The sequence below is a fragment of the Lipotes vexillifer genome, unplaced genomic scaffold, assembly GCF_000442215.2.
Source record: "Lipotes vexillifer unplaced genomic scaffold, Lipotes_vexillifer_v1.1 scaffold1162, whole genome shotgun sequence".
NCBI classification, from domain to species: domain Eukaryota; kingdom Metazoa; phylum Chordata; class Mammalia; order Artiodactyla; family Lipotidae; genus Lipotes; species Lipotes vexillifer.
Window position 1 is genome coordinate 2,059,298 of NW_006779033.1, and position 21,697 is coordinate 2,080,994.

General features: G+C 45.6%; 1 protein-coding gene and 1 pseudogene across 1 annotated transcript in view; both read left to right on the forward strand.

Moving 5' to 3' along the window:
• GMDS (GDP-mannose 4,6-dehydratase) overlaps positions 1-21,697 on the forward strand; it is a 489,690-nt gene that overhangs the window by 333,388 nt on the left and 134,605 nt on the right. The gene's annotated exons all lie outside the window — the stretch shown is intronic.
• LOC103078542 (40S ribosomal protein SA pseudogene) lies at positions 1,242-2,129 on the forward strand (annotated as a pseudogene).

Genomic DNA, 21,697 nt, shown 5'->3' on the forward strand with positions numbered 1-21,697 from the left:
TCTCATTTCCCCTCCCTCCCCTCCCCCCTTCCTTCCCCTCTGTGTCCTCCCCTCACTCCTCATCCTCCTTTCCCTCTCCCCCTTCCCTTCCCTTTCTTCTTTGCCTCCCTCACATCCTCCTCCTGAATTTCTTGGAAGATTCTACAGCTGCTCCACTGGGAACCTCTGGTTCTCTCTGCGTCTCTGAACGCAACCTGAGCTACCAAAAGTCTAAAGTCCTCAGTAAGATTCACCTGGTCCCCGTTTGCTGTCTTCAGCCTCTCTTTCACGAGCTCTTCACATGAGTGGCCGGGAGAGCCAGGCATCCCGCAGCCCACCCTGCGCGGCCAGGCCTGTGACCCTGCTCTTCCCGTCACCTGGCCCAGGCTGCACAGCCTCTCTTGGGCTGTGAGCTCCCTGCATCCTACTAGGTCCTCATCTGAGATCTGACCTCTGTAAGCGTTGCTGCAGCCCAGCTTTCATCCCGTTCAGAACAGCTCCTCCCTCCACTGTGCTCCTGTGCCATTGTATACAGAGCCGTATTTTAGCATATTTCCCATATCTTTTTTTTTTTTTTTTAAATGAAAATTTTAGTTGATTCAAGTACTTTATAAATTTATTTATTTATTTATTTTTGGCTGTGTTGGGTCTTCGTCTCTGTGCGAGGGCTTTTCTCTAGTTGTGGCAAGTGGGGGCCACTCTTCATCGCGGTGCGCGGGCCTCTCACTGTCGCGGCCTCTCTTGTTGCGGAGCACAGGCTCCAGACGCGCAGGCTCGGTAGTTGTGGCTCCTGGGCCCAGCCGCTCCGCGGCATGTGGGATCTTCCCAGACCGGGGCTCGAACCCGTGTCCCCTGCATCGGCAGGCGGACTCTCAGCCGCTGCGCCGCCAGGGAAGCCCTATTTCCCATATCTTAACCCTAATTCTCTTCTCCTCCTTGACTGTGATTTCCATGACAGTAAGAAGGTGCCCTTATTTTTATATATCCAACGCTGTACCAGGAGCATAGTAGGTGCTCAGCAAACATTAGTTAGATGAGTAAGATGAATGAACACCAGAGCTTCTAATTCTAAAATTATGGACACAGAACATTTTAAAATTAGGTACTTAATTTCAGTGGATGTGTGTTAAGTGTTGAAAGAGGATTATGTGAACATAGTCCTTGCTTTAAAGGACCATCAAGCTTCTTTCCGCGCCAGTCAGGCAGGGGTCCATACAGCGTTGTTCTGGATTCCCATCGTAACTTAAAGGGAAGCTCTCACAATGTCTGGAGCCCTTGATGTCCTGCAAATGAAGGAGGAGGATGTCCTCAAATTCCTTGCAGCAGGAACCCACTTAGTTGGCACCAGGCTTGACTTCCAAATGGAACAGCACGTCTACGAAAGGAAAAGTGACGGCATCTACATCATAAATCTGCAGAGAACCTGGGAGAAGCTTCTGTTGGCAGCTCGTGCCACTGTTGCCATTGAAAACCCAGCTGATATCAGTGTCGTATCCTCCAGGAATACTGGCCAGCGAGCTGGGCTGAAGTTTGCTGCTGTCACTGGAGCCACTTCTGTCTCTGGCCGCCTCACTCCTGGGACCTTCACTAACCAGATCCAGGGCCGCCTTCCGGGATCCAAGTATTCCAGTGGCTACTGATCCCAGGGCTGCCCACCTGCCTCTCACAGAGGCCTCTTATGCTAACCTGCCTACCGTTGCTCTGTGTGACACAGACTCTCCTCTGTGATATATGGACATTGCCATCCCATGCAACAACAGGGGAGCTCACTCAGGGGGTCTGATGTGGTGGATGCTTTGCCCAGGAAGTTCTGCGCATGCATGGCACCATCTCCCATGAACACCCCTGGGAGGTCATGCCTGACCTCTGCTTCTGCAGAGACCCTAAGAGATTGAAAAGGACGAGCAGGCGGCAGCTGAGAAGGCTGTGGCCAAGGAGGAATTTCAGGGTGAATGGACCGCCCCACCTCCTGAGTTCCCTGCTGCTCAGCTGGAGGTGGCGGACTGGTCCGAAGGTGTGCAGGTGCCCCCTGTGCCTGTTCGGCGGTTCCCTGCTGAAGACTGCAGTGCTCAGCCTGCCACTGAAGACTGGTCTGCAGCTGCCACTGCTCAGGCCGCCGAGCGGTAGGAACAGCCACTGGGTGGCCTTAAACTGTTCTTCTGCAAACCCTTAAAATGGAAATAGGCGCACGGAAATAAAGTTTCCAAAAATAGAAAGAAAACGGACCATCCAACTTATTCGGAGAACGGTGGAGAGCAAAATGGGACTACAAACCAGCAGTCACTGGTATCACAGGTGGAGTTCCTGCTGTCCACGAGCGATGGAGGATGGGCAGTATTGCACCCTTCAACAAGGCACAGAGGTCATGCCTGTGGATGTTCCCACGCAAGAGGCAAGATACCTCCTTTGCCGTTAAGTCCCCCAAAGCATTATGGAGGTCTCTAGTTTAAAAAATTTGCATACAATCAAAATACTGGTAGTGATCATACATATAAAATTTTATATGTTGAAGATATAGTAAACTGTAATAGAGTCTCTACTAATAATTAAAAGCAGCACGCATTCCTTTCATTTATGCAAGATGTATTTAATCACCTACCAAGTGCAGAATACCAGTGGGAGTTGTGGGGGACATAAAGATGAATGAAACTTAGCTGATAGTAAACTTGCATCACTTGTTGGTTCAAATATCTGTTCAGAGCAGTTCAAACTTCGTAGCTGCATAGTGAATACCAGAAAAACCTCGGGACTCTGTTCTTGGTTGACTCCTGTGAAACAGGATGTATTTCCACGGACAAGGTGAAAGTTTTTAAAGGATTATTTCATCATTTCAGCCTCAGTGGGCCTGAGAATTTACCCAGCACAGCAGTCCCTCTAAGTCATAAGAGACTAAAAGAAGCTTTTAGACTCTGTCCTCGTAGCGTGGGACAAACTAATCAACAAGATTCTACTTCCCGTCGTCAGAACTGTCCTAAACCATTGCCAGTTGTCCTGAGAACAGCGAGGAGAAAGAGCCCCATGAAGAAAGGAGGGGCCGGTGAGACCGGTACAGGGCAGCCCATCTCAGCGCCGCCCGAGTCACCCTGCTGCGGCCGCCACCTCCGGTTCCTAGGAAAAGCACCGGGCTCTCACGTGTTCAGTGCGTGTGAAAAGAAGACAGCCAAGTCTGTTCTAGTTTTCATAATTAACTGCCACCAAGATAAATTTTTAGTTTCCAAGATGGTTCTGTTTAAACATGCTTGACTTTGGTCATCAGCGTCCTGATGCACTGAGCCACGGCGCTGAAGGCGAGTAACCTTCCCAAAGCCGGTCTGACCTTGTCCTCACCCCCTTGGGCAGAGGAGACCCCTGCGATGGCCCCCCTTCCCTCCCCCTCATTTCCCTGTCTGTTCCCAGGACAGACCAGGCTCTCCAGGCCACCTTTATTTACTCTGGTCCATCTGCCCGAAAACTGTCTCCATCCTGCCTCCCCACTGTCCTCTCCTGAGCTGTGGTCCTCTGAGCACAGCCTCTCCTGAGCTGGCCTTCCCACCCCGGCTGGGTTAGCTTAGGAGCCTTCAGACTGTACCATCCCAGGCCGGGGCCGCCCCGCGTCCCAGCCTCCAGGATGGCAGGGCTGTGCCTGATTGATATCCGCGCCCCAGCCCCTGGCCTCAGGGTGGGCAGACAGCACCTGCTCAGTATCTGTTCTTTGAATAAATGGAAGAACTATTAATCAACTGAATCAGTTTGAAAATTGATGTTAGTTAAAAAAAAAATAACCGTCCCAGGTTTATCTCTGTGGCACCTGTTAGACCTCAGTGTCCACCCTAAGACTGTGAACCTAAACTGTATTTCAAGGATAACTGAGCTTTGTTCTTTGAGGCCACGGTCCGACCATTTTCATACCTCGCCCCTAGTGGTTGCGTAAGTGCTCCGGGAGTGGTTTGTGCGTCACTTTCCTTCCACCCCCTCCTCTCTTCTCATAGTTAATCCTCCTCATCTATTCCTAGATTGCAGAATTCTTTCACTAGCCCTCTTCTTTGTCGCTGGCTCTTTAATTTACACGCTTGGTTGGCTGGTTCCTGTTACTTGGCCAACAAATCTGTCCTGTGTCGTCTCCTCTGAGTAATTTATAACCTCCATAAAATGCCACGTAGAGGCACTTTTTTACATTTTTGAGTAACGGTGAGAAAGAATTGCCCTGGGAATCAAAAATCCAATGAGTCATAGATTATTTTGTTATTTATGACCAGAGAGTGGTCATTGACAATATTTGGCAATTTTACAGCTATGAACCTAGGCTATTGTGCTTTAGCATGTAATTTATTAAGCAAATAAAACTCTTACTGGTAATGGGTCCTGTTAAATCTGGGGGACCACATGGGCTCCAGGCCAGTACAGCTGTGGAAGCTGCACGGTAGCCACGTTCGTCTTGGATGTCTGGACACTAATATTTTACACTTCCTTCATGGTTTTAGTTTTTCAGTTGCCTTTATATTCGTGATTGGATTCTGACCAACCATTTTGGTTTAAGAAGTCATCAGCTTTGAGTAGAGAAGGAAGAGCCTGGAGAAAATAAAATGGATTTATGTTGAAAAGGCACAAATCCTTCTTTCATTAGTAAATTCAGGCTTTAAAGAAACACCAGATGTGTTCATGGAAAATAACTGATGTAAAATCATCTTTGAAAAAGAAAAAGACAAGGACCTTCAACTTAATTACATATACCCGAGGGAGAGAGACAGAAGTGGACACAGAGGTAGGTAGGTCTGTATATGCCTGCACACCACACACACAGACACAGACACACACAGACACACACACACACACACAGCATATGCTAGTGCAAGTGGTGTCAGTGAGAGCTTAGGATTTCTTTTTTTTCAAATCTCCATTTATATCAGTAGTATTTTGTAATGTTGACTTCGGTTTAATTCCAACCATCCTTACCTTTTAATAAGTTTGGAGAAAAAGGTAATCTTGAAATTCTCAACAAAGGAAACGGATCTTTTTCAAAATTGCTACATCAGGCAGTACTTATTTTTTGTTGTTTTCTTTTTAAGCTGGAAACGTGCTTCCTTTGATGCAATTGTTATATGTGTATGTCTGACAAATTCCAGGGCTAGAGAAACTCAGTTATGTACTTAACAGCATGAAACACTCTCAAGAACTTGTTTCAAAAGCCAAACTCCAAATACTGATCAAGAAGAAAATTCCAAGAACGTTCCCTCCATTTGAAAGTAAGTTCTGGGCGTTACACCTACCTGTCCGTTCTGCACAGAATTAACTAGAACCTCGCCGTGGTCGTTGCTGTGTATCTCTGCATAGAACAGAGGTGGGCAAGTGAGACCCAAGTGTGTATGTGGAAGGGGCACTAATGCAAATAAGACTGGAAGGAGATGAAACCAGGTATGTGACCTTGAGGGCTGCCCTTGTGCTCAGCCACGCCCCCTCGAGGCTCTCACTGCGCAGTCTCGCGCTCCGTTATAATTTCCCACTTACTTTTCTGCCTCCCTGGTTGAACTGGAAGCCTCTTGCCATTTCCTTTACCAACTGTGCACCACTCCTGTGGGGGGGCCAGGTGGCAGGGCTGCTTGGATGAGCCCGGGCTTCCTCCCTGCTGGCTGCTCTGACTCTGCTTCCCTGGACAAATGATGGTGCACTCAGTCTGAAAATTCTCGGGCTCCTGGCTTTCCTGCGTTAACTTGTCGGAGTTCTTTATATTGTGTAGAATCAAGTCCTCCGTCAGCTGTGTGCAGTGGGAGTATTTTCTCTGGTTGTCTTTTCACTTTCTTTGTGGTTTCCTCTGATGTGCAGTCTTTGATCGTCGTCAAGTTTGGTTTATCATTTTCCCTCCAAGGTTAGGGTTATTGTGTCTTCCTCCAGAATCTGCTCGTCTCTGTGGTCATGTTTCTTCAGGGAGCTTTGTAGTGTTAGCTTTCATCTCAAGATCTGTGATCCACCTACAACTACTTTTGTGTATGGTGTGAGGTAGGGGTGGAGATTCATTCTTTTCTGTGCGATATCCAGTTGTTCTAGAGCTTTATTGAAAACACCTTCCTTTTCCCCCATTGAATTGTTTTGGTATCTTTGTTAAAAATTAGAACAATATTTCAGTTTTTGAAATTCATTCTTTCATCCATAATTATTCCAGTGAATTTTAACTGTGTTCACATTATGGTCATTTGCCCAAACAGCATGAAACACACACGTGTTCCTGCTCTTGTGGGGTTTACAGTCCATGGTTCTACCCTTCGGTTTAGATTGAAGCAAGGAAGGGATTTTATAAGAGAGTAAAAATCTGTCATTGTAAGTACAAGATCTCTGTCAATAAATCTCACTTTCTCTAATCTGTTCTTTGAATTATAAAAATAAATATTATAACTAAAAACACACACACACACACACACACACACAGCTAAAGTGCTGAACGTGCTTTTCCAAAGCACACAGACTGCTCTGCCCCACCCCCAACATTGAGATTCTCGGGTCTACATGGAGACCATGTATGCAGATGACATTTGTCAATAGGACTGGACATGTCAGCACTTGAAGAGGCCTGATGGCGGCACAGTGACAGATACATAGAGTGGACTGTAGCTTTCAACTCTGAGGGAAACATTAGCTGATTTGTGAATTTGAGTGGTATCTATTATGCTTCTATTTTTGAAAGGTGACTATTGCTTAAATAAAACCTTAGGTTTCGGTCATAGGTATTAGTGTGTGAAAATATCAACAGAGCCTTTTTCCTGTTTTGAAATGGAAGAATCCTAAATTCTAACCTGGGCAAATTCAAATCCATTATATGTCACTGACACATACTAATGGCTGTAATAACAGAAGGCTTTTGTACCAAAATCCAAAATGGATCAAGTTGAAAAGGTGTTTCCACAGCCCTATTTAAGTTACAAATGGGCCCACAGACCAGGGTCTTTGACGACCGTGGTGCCCGCACAGTTTCCTTTGACAATGGATGGGGCCCCCGTGCCCAAATTCAGAGACTTTTAATGACTTGAATTGCTTTGACAGTATAAGCCCTGATCCAAAAGAATCTGCTTCTTGAATCCAAAACTAAGATCTCAATTTATAAGAACAGAGTTTAAAATTTATAAGAACTTTTTGTGTAGTATTCAATATTTTAAGTAGCCCAAATAAGCAAATACTAAGACCTGTTTTACTAGTGGGGATAACTCTCTTGCAGGCTCTAAGGTTGATTTTTGAATGGCTGTATACTTCTTCCAAAGTAAGGGACTAATTTGGACTTGGGACAGAGTTGGTTATCTAGATACATTTTCACACACAGATCACAATTACAAATATCCACATTTTCATATAAACTGAAACCGTGCAATAGAGGAGCCCCAAACTGGAAACCGCCTAAGTGCCCTGGACCAGAGTTTTGTGAACTCTTTTCATCTCAGAGCCCCATCCCCTCCCCTTAACACCCTCTTGAAAATTATTGAGGATCTCAAGCTACTTTTGCTTTTGTGGCTTGTATCTACCAATATTTACCATATTAGAAAATAAAACAGTGATATTTAAGAGATATTTATTAATTCTTTAAAAAAAAACATGGTAGAAATATTTTATGAAGAATAACTGTTTTTAAAAACAAAATATTAGTAAGAAGAGTAGCATTATTTCACATTTGAAAAAAATCTCATTAATGTCTGGATGAATAGAAGACAGTTGGATTCTCTAATCTGCTCTGACAGTCTTGCAGTGTCACAACTCAGGTGGCCTCTGGAGGACCCCTGCACACTCATGAGAGAAGGATAATGGCAAAGGCTTGTGTGATTAGAAAAATAATTTTGCCCTGGAGACCGAATTACAGGGTCTCAGGCAGGGACCTCCAGGGTCCCCGGATCACACTTTGAGAACTGCAGCTCTGGAATGCTTATGGGCTACATCAGAGCCACACAGCACAACACCATACAACCTTACAAAATGGCATGGATGTGTACCCTTTCAATACACAGGAACATATGTTTAATAATACATGCTCCCCCTACTTAGAAAACAAACAGTGTATCTTAGAATACTTAAGCGCATATTGAACATGACAGAAAAAAGAAAGATAAAGCACACATTTCAGACCACTTCCTATATCAGCGCTTCATAAAATCAAACAGTGTGACATTGAACCATCTCAAAGGGCTAAACCAATAAGCTACCTTATGGAAATCTAAGAATGTAAAGATGGAGCTATAAGTTCTATGTGACAGGAAAGGGACCCATCAGTTCCTAAAATGAGATAAAAAAGGCGGAAAGTTGATACTCTAATACAGACAGTAAGATGTCTGTCTCAATTTCTCTTTGAAATAAAAAGCCACTCAGCTTCTTTAGAAGGTTGGCTACAGGATACTTGGCGACCATTTTTTTTTTTTTTCCTCAAACAAAAGTTTTAATTTTGTTGAAGCACTTGGAAAAATATTCCACTGAGGTCCTGGAGTTCTCTGCCTTTGAATTTGCAGAGATGACCTTAGCCTAGAGAATATCAAGCGCAGTGCATTCCAGCTGCCAATGGAAGTGAGCGCACGATAGTAAAGAGCTTGGGGAAGCACAAAATAGAATAAACACATTACTGTCATGTAAAAATGCGTATTGATAAGGCTTAGAAGTGAATCTCTAGTAAGTTTTTAGAATTTTCTGTTTATTGGCTTTGTGTTTTACTTTAGCACATTTTGACCTTCTATAATTTCCAGTGAAAGTGTATACAATTCATGATAAATAAGAGATATATCTGTCCTCTGGTAGTGGGGGAGCTAGTGACTCAGGGTGGTGTGATCAGCTGAGGGGACCAGCTGGCCCTGAAGTTCTGATTCACTGGCAGGGTTATAGCACAAAGCAGCGCTTTTTACCCCAAATCCCTGAAGTAACGGAGAGAAAAGCAGAATGGCCCCAGTAATGTAGGTGGCTGAGGCACGGTTGCTGTTTTGGGGACCAGCCTCTGGGATGGTTGAGGGGGTCTGGGTGCAGCCCCAGAGGACTCCGTGGCCCCACTGGGCGCGATTTAAAAGACTGGAGAGAAGAACGTGGGGTTGGAAAGGCTTCCATTAGAGCCACGTTCATGCGCGAAAGCAGACCCTCCAGGTAGCCAGCTTTGCTCTGTGAGCTGAATAAAAGGCTCTTATTGTTCCTGCTTCCTCAGAGAAAATGAGCTGATTAGTCCACTGGCCATAAAGCAGTTACAGAGCGAAGACAGTAAAGGAAACCAAGTACTGGTGACCGTTCCATCTCACCCTTGAGTCCTGGCTTTATCTTGTCATCGGCTTTGTTCTCCTGGTGAATGGTCAAGTCAGTATCCTTTTCTTTCCTGGGAGCCCTGGCATTGCAGCAACTCTCTCAAGATATGCACGCAAAATCAGACACCTGTGAGCTTCAAGCAGCAAAAATCAAGTCCGACAGTGTGCACCCTGGCCTTACAGTGGAGTTCCCACCGCGTTGCCTGCACCTCGGGGTGCAGAGCTGGCTCTCTCCCGAGAACCTTGCCCCCTCTCTCCCCCCCTCATTTCCCCTCAGTTGTAACCCAACGCTTTGGCAACTGGAGGCCCAAACAGTCTTGTTAACTTAAAAGTTTTCCTTCAGATTTATTGACCCAGCAGAGTTGAACAGGGTGAGTGTTGATCTGCGCCTCGCAGGTATTTCTTTAATTATTGGGCTGGCATCTCTAGGGCCTCATAAAAATGTGCAGTGTGAGTCGGTAATAAAGTCACTGTGTGTTTATTTATGTATTTATGTATGTATGCATGTATGTATTCGGGGGGTGAGGGAATCGGGGGTTTTCTAAGGGGAGCCTCTACCTTCTGCCATAAATGGTAGCTGTGGCCTTGATAATACTGTGGTTGAACAGTAAGGGCCCCAGGACTGCTCCCTGAAAGAGATTAAACTGTAATTAAACTCCACTGTGAGTAAGGAGGGACGGAAAAAAGAAGGAAAAAAAAATGTGGTTTCATAAGGCAGAGAAGAAATACATTGAGTGGTGTTTACAGCCCAGAGATGTTTTTTTGCCATCTCGACTACAAAACAGTCCTATTTTTAGCCAGCCAAGGTTTTGCAAGAAGGCCTATCAATCCCACAGTGCTGTTCTTTGAAATAATTGCACCAAGCTGGTCCCAAGTCAGCAGCACTAACGGAGAGGCAGGAGGGAGCATTTCTCAAGCCTACAGTGCTGGTGACATTTGCTTTAACACTGAATTATGTCGGCTGCCGGCGTGAAGTTCCACCGAATGGGAAAAAGAATTTAACTGGATCGTAATTGAACATGCAGCTACATAATATCCTTTTGTTTAGGCTCAAAAATGGATTTTTTTAAACCTACTTATCAGTGCAGCTATTAAATATTGTGGCTCTCAGGCTATCAGTCTGTGATCAGCACAGTTAGTGCATTTTACCTTCCAAGGAAGTGCGCTTGAGCCAGCTGGAGCTCGGAAGACAGAGGAGCGGGGAAAGTCGTAATTGAAACAGGCGACTGCTTCAGCACAGACAGGAAATAAAAGGAACACTGGCCCTCCGCGGATTAAATTAGATGTTTCAGATTCAGACAGTATCGGGGAAGAGAAGACTTACGGGAGGGGAAAAGGGTAACAGTAAGTTCATTCAGCTGAGCCCCCGTTCCCCTCCTAACACGTGTTTCTGCTGGACCCTCACTGTGCCTGCCCCTGCAAGGGTCGTCCCCAGCCCACCCCCTGCCCTCCCGCTCATGTCACACCATCCGTCCCTCCTGCCTGTCCTCACCCTCCCAGAGTCCTTTGGTTTTCCATTTCCATAAATTAGGCGTGAAATTACGTTGGGCTGAGGATACAGGATTTCAGCTGCTTTATAGTTGGAAAGGAAAATCTTTCAGACCTAAAGCAAAAACATTTTTTTAAATAACGCTTCCTGCCTATTAGTTTGAGATATGCCTATTTTAGAAAGTACTCGCTTTGTAGAAACCTTCTTTCTTCTTTTTAATCTCACAGAATTCTGTCTCATCCTCCAGTTCAAGTCAAGTAACAGGGATTGAGTGCCGACTGTATACAAGGCCCCCAGGCTAACTGGAGACTCTGGCATGTGTATGTTCACTAAGATGATCTTAGCATATGTATAATTCAGATTCTCAGTGAGGACTTGTGCTACTTTGTTAAAATATCTTAGGTAGTAGATTTTGTTTTACATTGTAATAATCAACTGAAACGGTTGCAGCATTTTTGTTTTCACTTTCCTTATGTGCTACTGCCTCTCAGTTTTTCTATTTAAGCGAATATGGGTCTTTGTTTAACAGTTTGCTTAAATATCCAAATTCAAAGTTTGTTACTAGCAGTGACTGCGACATTGCTCTTTAAGGTCAGTGCCTGTTTCAGCCCGATAGCATCCAGTGTCATTTATTTGTGGGGATGGGTAGCGTCCTTGGGTGAGGTATTTTCTCCGAGATATATATAAACACACTGAAAACGTCAACGAGCTAAAAATATGATCGCTCTGCCCTGTCCCCTCTTGAAAGCTGGTGACGGTCAGTGTTAGTGTCGCAGACGGGTAGCATCCCAACTTTAAAGGTCTCTCTGAGGCTCCCTGGGTCCCTAAACCATCGTTCTGGGGGAGTGTGGGCCGCCCCATCCGCTTGGTGGGCGCACTGGTTCAGCTTCTTGAATTGAGCCTGGGAAAATTCTCGTGCAAACATCTGTTTCGTTCTCCCTGCCTCTGCCACGGGAGCAAGGTGGGGTGGGGAATAAATACATCATGGGTGTGGGTTTGCATGGAAAACGTTGCGGGTTGCTTCCACTCCAGCTGGACAGCTTTATGTAGCTATAAACCTTTACTGCTGTATTAAGGTTCTATTCAAAGGGAATGAATCTCTGATATTCGTGGTCCAACAAAACTGTTACTAATTACTTATCTACTGAATAGCTACCAGGGCTGGCAGCTTGAACGGCAATAATCCAGGAATGTAATATTCTCCAACAAGGGAACATTCTTGTTCATATAAATAGCATGGCTTGCACTTTTCAAACTCGAAGCAGCAAACTAGAAATGCATACCTGCGTCCCCCATCAAGGCCACTGGGCCTAGCTTCCTCCCAGAAAGTATATTTCTCCCTTCCTGAAAGGTCATTCCAACGTGGTCTCCAAGAATGGGGGCATTATACAGAGAACTCTGGCCTCAGGCAGGCTGTGCTGATTGCTGGGTCCCAGGTTCAGGGTTGAGTGTCCCAAAGAGTGCCTGGAAGTGGACTGGCCTCCAAGCAAGGATGAGGTGGCTGCCCGTGGCCGCAATCTGTGGCGCCCGCAGCCCTGAACTGGACAGCCCCTTTTAGGAATTCCAGAGCTCTGTCCTGCAGAAGTTCTGCTTGGAGGTTTGCTCTGGTGCTTCCACATCTTCTGGTGACTGTTCTTGGAGGCTCAAGCCGCCCCTGTGCATTCAGATGCAGAAGCGCGTGCCTCGCTGCAGCCGTGTGTCCCAGGGCTGGTGCTTGCCGGGCAGTACTGTGATGAGGTGGGTGTTAGAAGGCCCGTCAGCGCACCGGCTCGCCCGTCGTGGTGTCGCCTACTCGAAGCCTCACAGTGGCCCTCCCGAGATGGGCTGTGTTATCATCCGCTTTTACAGATGAGTGCACAGAAGCTTAGCGCCTATGAGGAATCCACCACCAGCGTCTGTACACCTGGTGTGTGGAGCTGCTGGGATTCACACGCAGGGCTCTGGGAATCTGAAGCCTTTTTAGCCCCCTGTACCACATATACGTGAGCTGGACCTTCTTTACTTTGAAAACCTGGTGTGTTCAGCATGAATGGTTTTCGGACGGTGGCCCCATGTGGGCGTTGTCCAGCAGCCCGGTCAGGGTGGGTGGAGGGCAGGCAGGCGGCCACAGGGAGAGGTCAAGGCTGGCCCTGAGCAGGTGATGCGTCCCCACCTCCTGCTCTCCTTCCCAAAGACAAGCCCTGAATAGTAGTGATTTTAATTATTAAAGAAAAAGGGACACCAAGGTGTGAATGACCCACTAGCTTTAACCCTTGGAGAGTTCGTTAAATCATTCTTTCTCTGACGTAAGCATGTGGGAGGTGTGTGCAGCAGGGGGTGAGTTGTCTCGTCTGTTCAGTGAGGGAGCCCCCGGATGGTTTGTCTAGTTTAGTGGGATGTCACGCTGAGGTCAGCCGTTTCCGGTCTGTTGTGCATTAATGACACGAACAGCATTAAATGAAGAGCACACACACATATTCGAGACTTGCCTTTTCCGGCCTCCCGCGCCCCCACTTCCCTTGACCCCCTTTGCGTTCTCCTCTCCATGCGAGGCTCCGTGACGCCTCTCTGTTCTGGAACGTGACCAAGGAAGGGAGGAAAGCCAGCGGCTTCTTCCCCTGCCTTCCTTCGCCTCCTTGGACAGTAGTGACCTTCACACTCAAAATAAGGGTGCATGTGGATTATTGTTTTCCTGTTTAGAAATACACCCATCAGAGTTCTCAGATTTGAAAATGAAAACCGGAGGGAAGGAGCTTGGTGTAAGCACCTTGGAGTCACGCGTCAAGGCCCATCCTGGGTGAAGACCCTGCCCGGCTGGAGCCCAGGGTCTGGTCAGCACGTGCGGTCTGACCCGAACAACAGTGCCACACACTGTCATCACTGGGGATTAAATACTGGGAAACTCGGCACTTTAAAGGGAACCTCTGTTTTATTATCTGTCCATTGAGGGCAAGAAGGAAGCGACTTGACTCTCCTGCCAGGAGGCTCTGGGCCTGGACCCGGTGAGGGGTACCCCTCCCTCCCCACTCCCTGTTTCCCACTCCGTCTCCCCCTCCCTCCACCTCCACCTCCCCTCCCTCTGTCCCTCGTCCTCTCGCTCCAGGTTCCTTCCCTTGCTCATCTTTGAACTAAACAATGTCCTAGGAATTGTTGGGAGTAAAGGTTTTGAAAGTTCATATTTAAAAATAAGCAGTGGAGGGCTTCCCTGGTGGCGCAGTGGTTGAGAGTCCGCCTGCCAATGCAGGGGACATTGGTTCGTGCCCCTGTCCGGGAGGATCCCACATGCCGCGCGGAGCGGCTGGGCCCTTGGGCCATGGCTGCTGGGTCTGTGCGTCCGGAGCCTGTGCTCCGCAACGGGAGAGGCCACGGCAGTGAGAGGCCCGCATACCACAAAAAATAAAAATAAAAATAAAAATAAGCAGTGGGGATTGAAATGCCTCTTTACTGGCTTGGGAAGTGCTCACTAGGTCCAGCACACCATCCATGGGACAGAAGTCAGATTGGGGCTTTCTGAGCTGTTTACGTCCAGCTGCTGCCTCGCTGGATTCCTGAGGCTGCTTCCCACGAGCCAGGAGCCTGTCTTCAAGCCAGCAGGTCTGTGTCACGGCCTGCAGCTCACACCCCATTGCGGGTGTCAGCAGGGCCAGCTCTTACTCTCTAAGCCGTGCAGGGCCCAACCAGAAAGGGGACCTGATGGCAAGGCAGGCGCTGGGGCTCAGGGTGCTGGCTCTGTTTGGCATCTCGGGGACCGGCGCTTGGACGGCTCCCAGACACGTACCCCGCCAGGAGGGATGCTTGCTCCTGGAGAATCAGTGGGCTGCTTGGCTGCGGGGAGAGCCTGAAGCCCTTCTGATCAGAAGGAGACTCGCGCTCCCCCAGCCCCGTTCCTCCCGCACAGATCAGCTTCCAGAAAGCCGGCGTTGTTCCAGAACCTCCCACATGGGCTTTGCACAAGGCCCAGTGGTTCTACAGGTCCTGCTCTTTCCTGAGGAGAACTGAGTACAGGAAAGTTGACTTCATACATCCTTAAAAATCTGCCTTCTTTCAGAGTTGCCCGTTACAGTCACTTATTTGAAAATGATAACACAGTGGTGTGGGGTTGCATTTTTCAATAATAGCTTCTAAAACCTTAGAAGTTTTCTCTTAAGGCGTGTGTGTGTGTGTGTGTGTGTGTGTGTGTGTGTGTGTGTGTGTGTGCCTGATGGCTGTATAATTAGAAGTAAACTCAAACCAGAATTTGGGCATGATTGGCCCCTTCCATATACAGCCACAGTTGAAATTTCTAGAATTACAGGATGAGTGTTCTTCTGAAGCTGGTACAAATGGATTGAAACCCAAACTGGGAAAGTGTGAAAACCTCATGTCCTTTGACTTCTTTGTAAAAGATTTGCAAGAGGGCGTTTTCCAGGAGTACTGCTGAATGTGTGTAAAACCAGGAAATAACTGTGACATTCATAGCATTAATACCCCCCAATGAGTCAGAAACAGAGTTGGAACAAAGCTAGAGTGCCCTGCCTGTCATCAAAGAGCAGGGGTCTGACACGTGACCAAGCCTGTCCTCGTCACACGGAGGCTTGGGGCACAGCTTTCCTTGTGGTCCACGGGAGCCATGTCCATGATGCACACGTGGTGCCAGGGCATCAGCACGGGAGCCAGATCCCTGGGTTCAGATCCTGGCTCTGCCACTTCCTGGGACCGTCTCAACTCCTTTGTGCTTCAGTATCTCCAGTTGTAAAATGAACGTCGTAATAGTACTTACCTCATAGGACTCCAGCGGGGGGATTAAACACAGTGTACCTACAGTTCTTCAGACTGTGAATATGTTTAGATGTTGGCAACTCTTATGATGACGGTGGTGGTGATGGTGTTGACAGGTACTGGCCAGCCCGCTTTGCATCATCACCCAAATCAGAACATCGCAAAATAATCTGATAGAAAGTCGCATAGATAGAAACAAGTCTATTACGACATCCATTACCTAAACTAAAGAGAGATGTGAGAGGATTCTTTTTACCAGGTCCACCTTTACTTTTATCCTGCCAGCTCTAAGATTTAAAATCTCCTTTATCACAGCAGAATTACGAGTTAGTGCCCATTTGATGTGGGTATAGTGACACCATTCTTCCTGCTTTCTTGAGCCTTTTGAGTAAACATTTCTCATTGAAAGTGAAATAACATTTCCCCGACTTCTTATTAGCGAATGGGAAAAGGACCCCTACAAACATATCAAATGAGTGTAAATCACTATGGTTTGAGGAATGAGAGTTTTACTAAGTGCCAAGTAAGGGAAAGCCTTATTCTCTGCTTCCTCGAGTTTTTTGCTACTAAAACAAAGTAAGTGTTTGGATGGAAAATGCAGCAAATTAATATTTTGTGTTCGTTATTTTTAATTGAAATGAGGATGCAAATCAGTGGATTTTTTATGTTGCTGAAAGAGCAAATATACATAGTTCAGTGTTCCAGATTTACATGAAATTTGAATGTTATGATTTGAGAAGTTAGTATCCCAAGGAAACTTTCCAAAATAGCATCAAATCTGAAATCCTAAACATGGCTTGGTCTTTAAGGGCACTCAGGGAGCTTTATAAAATTACAAGCCCCCAGGCCCCTCACCAGCTTTACCTAATTGCAATCTCTAGAAGTCGGGCTTGAGAATTTGTATTTTTTTAAAGCACCCCAAGTGATTCAAAATACACATGATTAAAAAAAAATATAGTTTCTAACCTGGACCATCCTCATTTTTTCGTCCTCTTTTTTGGGGCACTATCTTAACGAAAAATAACAAATGTTATACTTGAGATAAAATGACCAGGGACCCCCGTTCTCTGTAAGCCTCAGGGAGAAGTTTTGAGGCTGGGTGGACTTCCTGCCCCCACATGGCAGGGGCCCACCGTGCACGGCTGCTGAGCCCTCTCTAGGAGACATGTGCACACACCCTGTGCTTGCACTGGAAGAACACCTCCCACCTGAGGTCACAGCACTGGTTACGCTTTCTCTTCGCCTGTAGACCTCCTGCTAACTTCTGGTGGAAAGAAGGGACCTGGCCGGGCCCTGGCTTCCTCCTGTCCTGGCTTCACTGGCCACCGTAAATGCACGTGATGTACTTATGATGAATTATCAACACTCATCTGAGTGTTTCTTTAGGGTCACATTGCAAATGTTTCCTACATATCTTTAGAGCAAAGAGCTGTTGAAATTGGGTGTAATACAATGTGAATGACTGTTAACATGGATGAACATCTATTTACAGGATCCTTATATTGCAAAGCCCGTTCTTGAAGGATTTCACGTGGACTCATGTCTACATGTAATCATCTTCAACGTTTATTTGAATTCAAGGCTTGGTTCCTAGTAATTTTCCCATTTGTTACTTCATGGTTTTTATTTTTAAGGCTGAAAGTTTTCTGCAGTTTTTAATTGTTCTCCAGTGAGGAAATATAGATCCTCTTTCTAATAGCTGATTTAAAAGATAAATACAGAAAAAAGAGATTGGGCCATTTGGAAGGTTAGATTCCACACAGTCATGAAAGCAGTGAGACCAACATTGTGTGCATTTGTGTAATTTTGATGCCCCGTGGGTTTTCGATGTAACTGAGAGTTCCCTAAAAAACAAAAAAGTCACTACCTCGGAGTCTTCGGCAGCATATAAAAATGCATTCATTTAGAACATTTAGGATATTATTAACATCTAACTACATTTAGTCTGGAATAGGACATGTCTATCTCCTTTTCAGAGGTTCCAAATGAATTTTAGGTCCTTGGGGTAAGAATGACAAGTATGTCCAGAATCTACACATATGAGGGTCCTTTCACTACATACATGTAGCTTTTGATCAATCTATAAAGTGATTTGGGCACCACTATTTGTATTCAGAGCTGATAGACTTTGGAAGGCGATATCACTCATTCCATCATCTTCAGACAGCGTATCGACCCTGTTCTTTCTGAGGTCAGGCCGAGGCCACACTCTGCCAGGGCTGCCGTACTCCTAGGAGCTGACTCTGCTTCTGCCCTTGGCACCACAGCTGCCCCCCAGGCTTTCAACCAGCAAACTCCGAGCGCTCACGTCGCACAATGTGCCTCCACAAAACACCACGATTACCTCTCCGTGAGTTTTGCAGTAGATGGGTGTCTGTTCACCCCAATGTTTGCACGGCCTCAGCAGTTTATACAGTGTTGCACTTTTCCAAGTTTTGTCTCAATGAACTGATATTTTAGAGAATATCTTAGGTTGAGAAATGTTCAAAGTAGAGTTGAAATAAATATGAAGAAAAAGGATTTGGAATGTAATTATTGAACTGTGGGAATCTCCATGGGTTTATCATAAAAGAAGAAAGAACTCACTAGGTGTTGGTTATGGTATTGAAAAAGTGGCTTTGTAAATTCACTTCAAAAGGTGTCGATAAATTTCTCATAAAGATCTAAATGCCGTATTTTGTTGGTTTTGTTGTTTTCTTTCATTTTCCTCCCCATTAAAACATGTCCATGTGGGATAACCGTTCACTTCCCCACCCTTTATTTCGAAGGGTCCATTTCCACCTCCTGTCCATTTAAAACAAAGTCACTCCCACATAAGCAGTCAAGCACTTTCCATCATTTCACTTCCTGCTGTCCTTGGGGATCCCTCGTCCTGCCAGACCCGAGCATGTTATACCTCATGCTGGGTACAGACGTTTCTTCATCTGTGGCCCTGAACTGTCACATTTTCTGTTCTTTTAAGTCTGGAGTATCTGGGAGAAGTGCTGAGACTTGAAATAGAGAGTTTGTGTGCATTTAAGAACACTAAGCCGAATGGGAGACCCAGAGTTCCAGGTGACCGTGTAACTGCAGAGCAGGAAGGGAAACGATAGTAATTATCCCCCAGGCGTCTTTGAACTCCCTTTGGCATTTTAAAGTAAGATGAGCTGCCTTCACGATATTCTCCATCTATCACCTGTGCATGTGAGGCGTCCGCAGCCTTCACCTAGGTTAGTTCAGGAGCAGCCAGGTCTCCTGGACTTGCCTACATTCACTTGTTAACACAAGAGCAGACTCCAAGTTCTGGGACGTCTTAAGGGCAAACATCAAGTTTTCATTTCATGAACTTCTGGAAAGAGGTCATTCATAATTTCCCATGCTGATTCAGACCTACTTTAAAGGAGCATAGTAATTTATGTGTATCTGAATTTATTGTAACTGTTCTGAAGGCAGCTGGAACTCTTAGGCTCTCCTTAACCCATATCTATACACCTAGGACAGCCTCATAAATTCCTAAAACCGTTCTAGAGTAGAGAAGTGCATCCCAAATACATAGTCATGTTATCATGGGTTCTGAGACTACAATTGAACATGGGACGTCAGGGAATTTAAAATGACCCAGGAAAATGTGCCCCCCCACCCCCCCCGAGGAAACCTTAGGAAGTCATTTGTTGAGTCTGGAAAAGATCACTGTTGGTGGGTAAGTGTAGACAGAGAAAGGGATTCAAGAACTTAGCCCTGGAGCCACAGGAAGATGAAATATACGAGAACTAGAGAAGGCACTGAGAAGTGAAACCGTCTAATAAGAATTTCATTATGGGAGTAGAGGGAAATTATCCAAGGACTATTTGAAGAAAATTTCCCAGAACTGAAGCATATGAATCTTGAGATTGTGAAAGCTTTATGAGTGTCCAGCTCAGTGAATGAACGAAGACCCACACCAAAGACCATTACTGTGAATTTCAACGTTGGGATTAAAGAGAAGATCCTAAAATTTCTAGGAGTACAAACAGGTTTCTTACAAATGATCCAGAGTAAAAGCAGGAGTAAATGTGCCATTGTATTACGTTCCAGCACAGACATGAGAAGCCAAAGGAGCAATGCCTTCTAGATTTTGGAAATGATTTTTAATCTGGGATTCTAAACCTATACAAAGTATTATAGACATTTTCAAACATGAATCATTTTAAAAGAAATTATCTTCCACGCACTGCCCTGAGAAAGCTACTGGAGAACATTCTCCACCAAAACAAGGGGGTGAACCAAGCAAGAGGAAGGCATAGGGTTCAGGAGGTGGGGATGCAACACAAAGAGAAGGACGTTCTCAGGGTGACAGCAGGGGAAGGTCGAGAGCAAACAGTCAGTGATTGAAGGTGGAGGCTTCAGGAGGTGTGTCTCCAGGAGGAAAACGAAAAGGGACCAGTAAGTACTCTGACAGGTTTGAGGGTGTGGAGAATTACATTTTCACAGAGTTGAAGGGTGTGAGAGAACTCAGATATATAAGCACAACTAATCAAACGAAAAACCCCAGCAGTTATTCAGTCTGGTAGAGGGAGGGAAGGGATTGTTAAGAAACTGAAATCATGATCCACTAGTTGATTCAGAAGTGAAAAATTCATTTAGAAATTAATGATGGCTACTATGAATATAGATTTAACCAAAAATTGAGAAGTAATTATAGATGGAAATTAGGGTAAACAAGTGTGTAAATGTACTAAACATCCCCTATTGCTATACTAGGCAATAGTTAAGCCCTAAAATGGATTCATCAGGCGATAAAAGAATAAAACACATCAGTTACCAAATGGTTACAAGTGTTGAAAAGGGCCCTAGAGCCTGACAAGTTGGGAGGAGCAGGGAACAAGGGCACTGTTTTTTATTATAAGTCTTTTAGCACGTTTTAATTTCTTGTATTATCTACATGTAATATTTTGGTTAGTTTAAAAACTAATTTTAAAATAAATATAATTTGATTATATGACGTGCACAGCATTAAAGATAAAAAACATATTCGGTTTTCATCTTTACTAACTATACCACTGCACCCTGCATTCTAGAAACAGGAAGTAAGACTCGTTCTTGTTTTGAATTGTGATATAATCGACATGTAACATTGTATTCGTTTCAGGTGTACAACATAATGATTTGATATTTGCATAGATTGCAGAATGATTACACTAAGTCTAGTTAGCGACCATCATGACACATAGTTACAGTTTTTTTCTTGTGATGAGAATTTTTTAAGATCTCTCTTAACAACTTTCAAATAGACAATACAGTATTATCAACTGTAGTTAGTGTAGTAAGATGTTAGTATCATTTATCAGGGAAAGAAGTATATTAGTTTCTTGCAGCTGTTGATGCAAATTACCAGACTTCAGGGCTCGGAACGGCACTGCTCTGGACGGGACTGTGACCCACCCCCCCAGCCAGCGAAGTGACACTTAGAGGTGGCGCCTTTGGCAGATAATTGGATTTAGAGAAGGTCATGAGGTGGGCCCCTCATGACGGGGTTAGTATAAGAAGTGAGAAGGTGGCTGTCTGCAGGCCAGGAGCTGAACATGCTCTGACCTCAGACTTGTAGCCTCTAGACCTGTACAAAAGTCACTGTCTGTTGTTTAACACCGAGTCTGCGTTATTTTGTTGTGGCAGCCCAAGCAGACTAAGACAAACACAGACTTACCTGGTAGTTCAGGTCAAGCGTCTGGATGGGTCTCACAGGCTAAAATCAAGGGGCCCGCTGAGCGGTGTTCCTCCTGGGGGCTCTGGGAGGCGCTGTGCCCTGCCTTTCCAGCTCCTGGAGGCCCCAGCATTCCTTGTGCCCCTTTGCCACGTCACCTCACATCACTGCATCCTGTGCCTTCTCTGATCCCGCTGCTTCCCTTATGAGGACCTCGCGCTCACACTGGTTGCCCAGGTAACCAGCACAGCCTCCCCTCCTCAGGACCCTTATGCGCATCTGCATCACTTGAACTGTGTCAGGTCGCATGCTCACAGGTTAGGGGATCGGGGCGTGGACATCTTTGGGGACGTTATTCAGCAACCACTAGAGGTGAGGGAGCCAGCGGGTGTGAGCAAACAGCCTTCCTCACGCTTAATCCCCAAGCATCAGGACGGTTGGCAGCGAATTGACATTTGTTTAAAACCATGTACGTGTTCCTGGTTATATTCAGATATAGAAGAAAGCTCAAATCTAATTTCAGTTCTAACTATAACTACTGAAAACCTTGATATTTTGAAAAATTTGGAAATTTCATGGATAATTTGCCTCGTCTCCATTAAAACA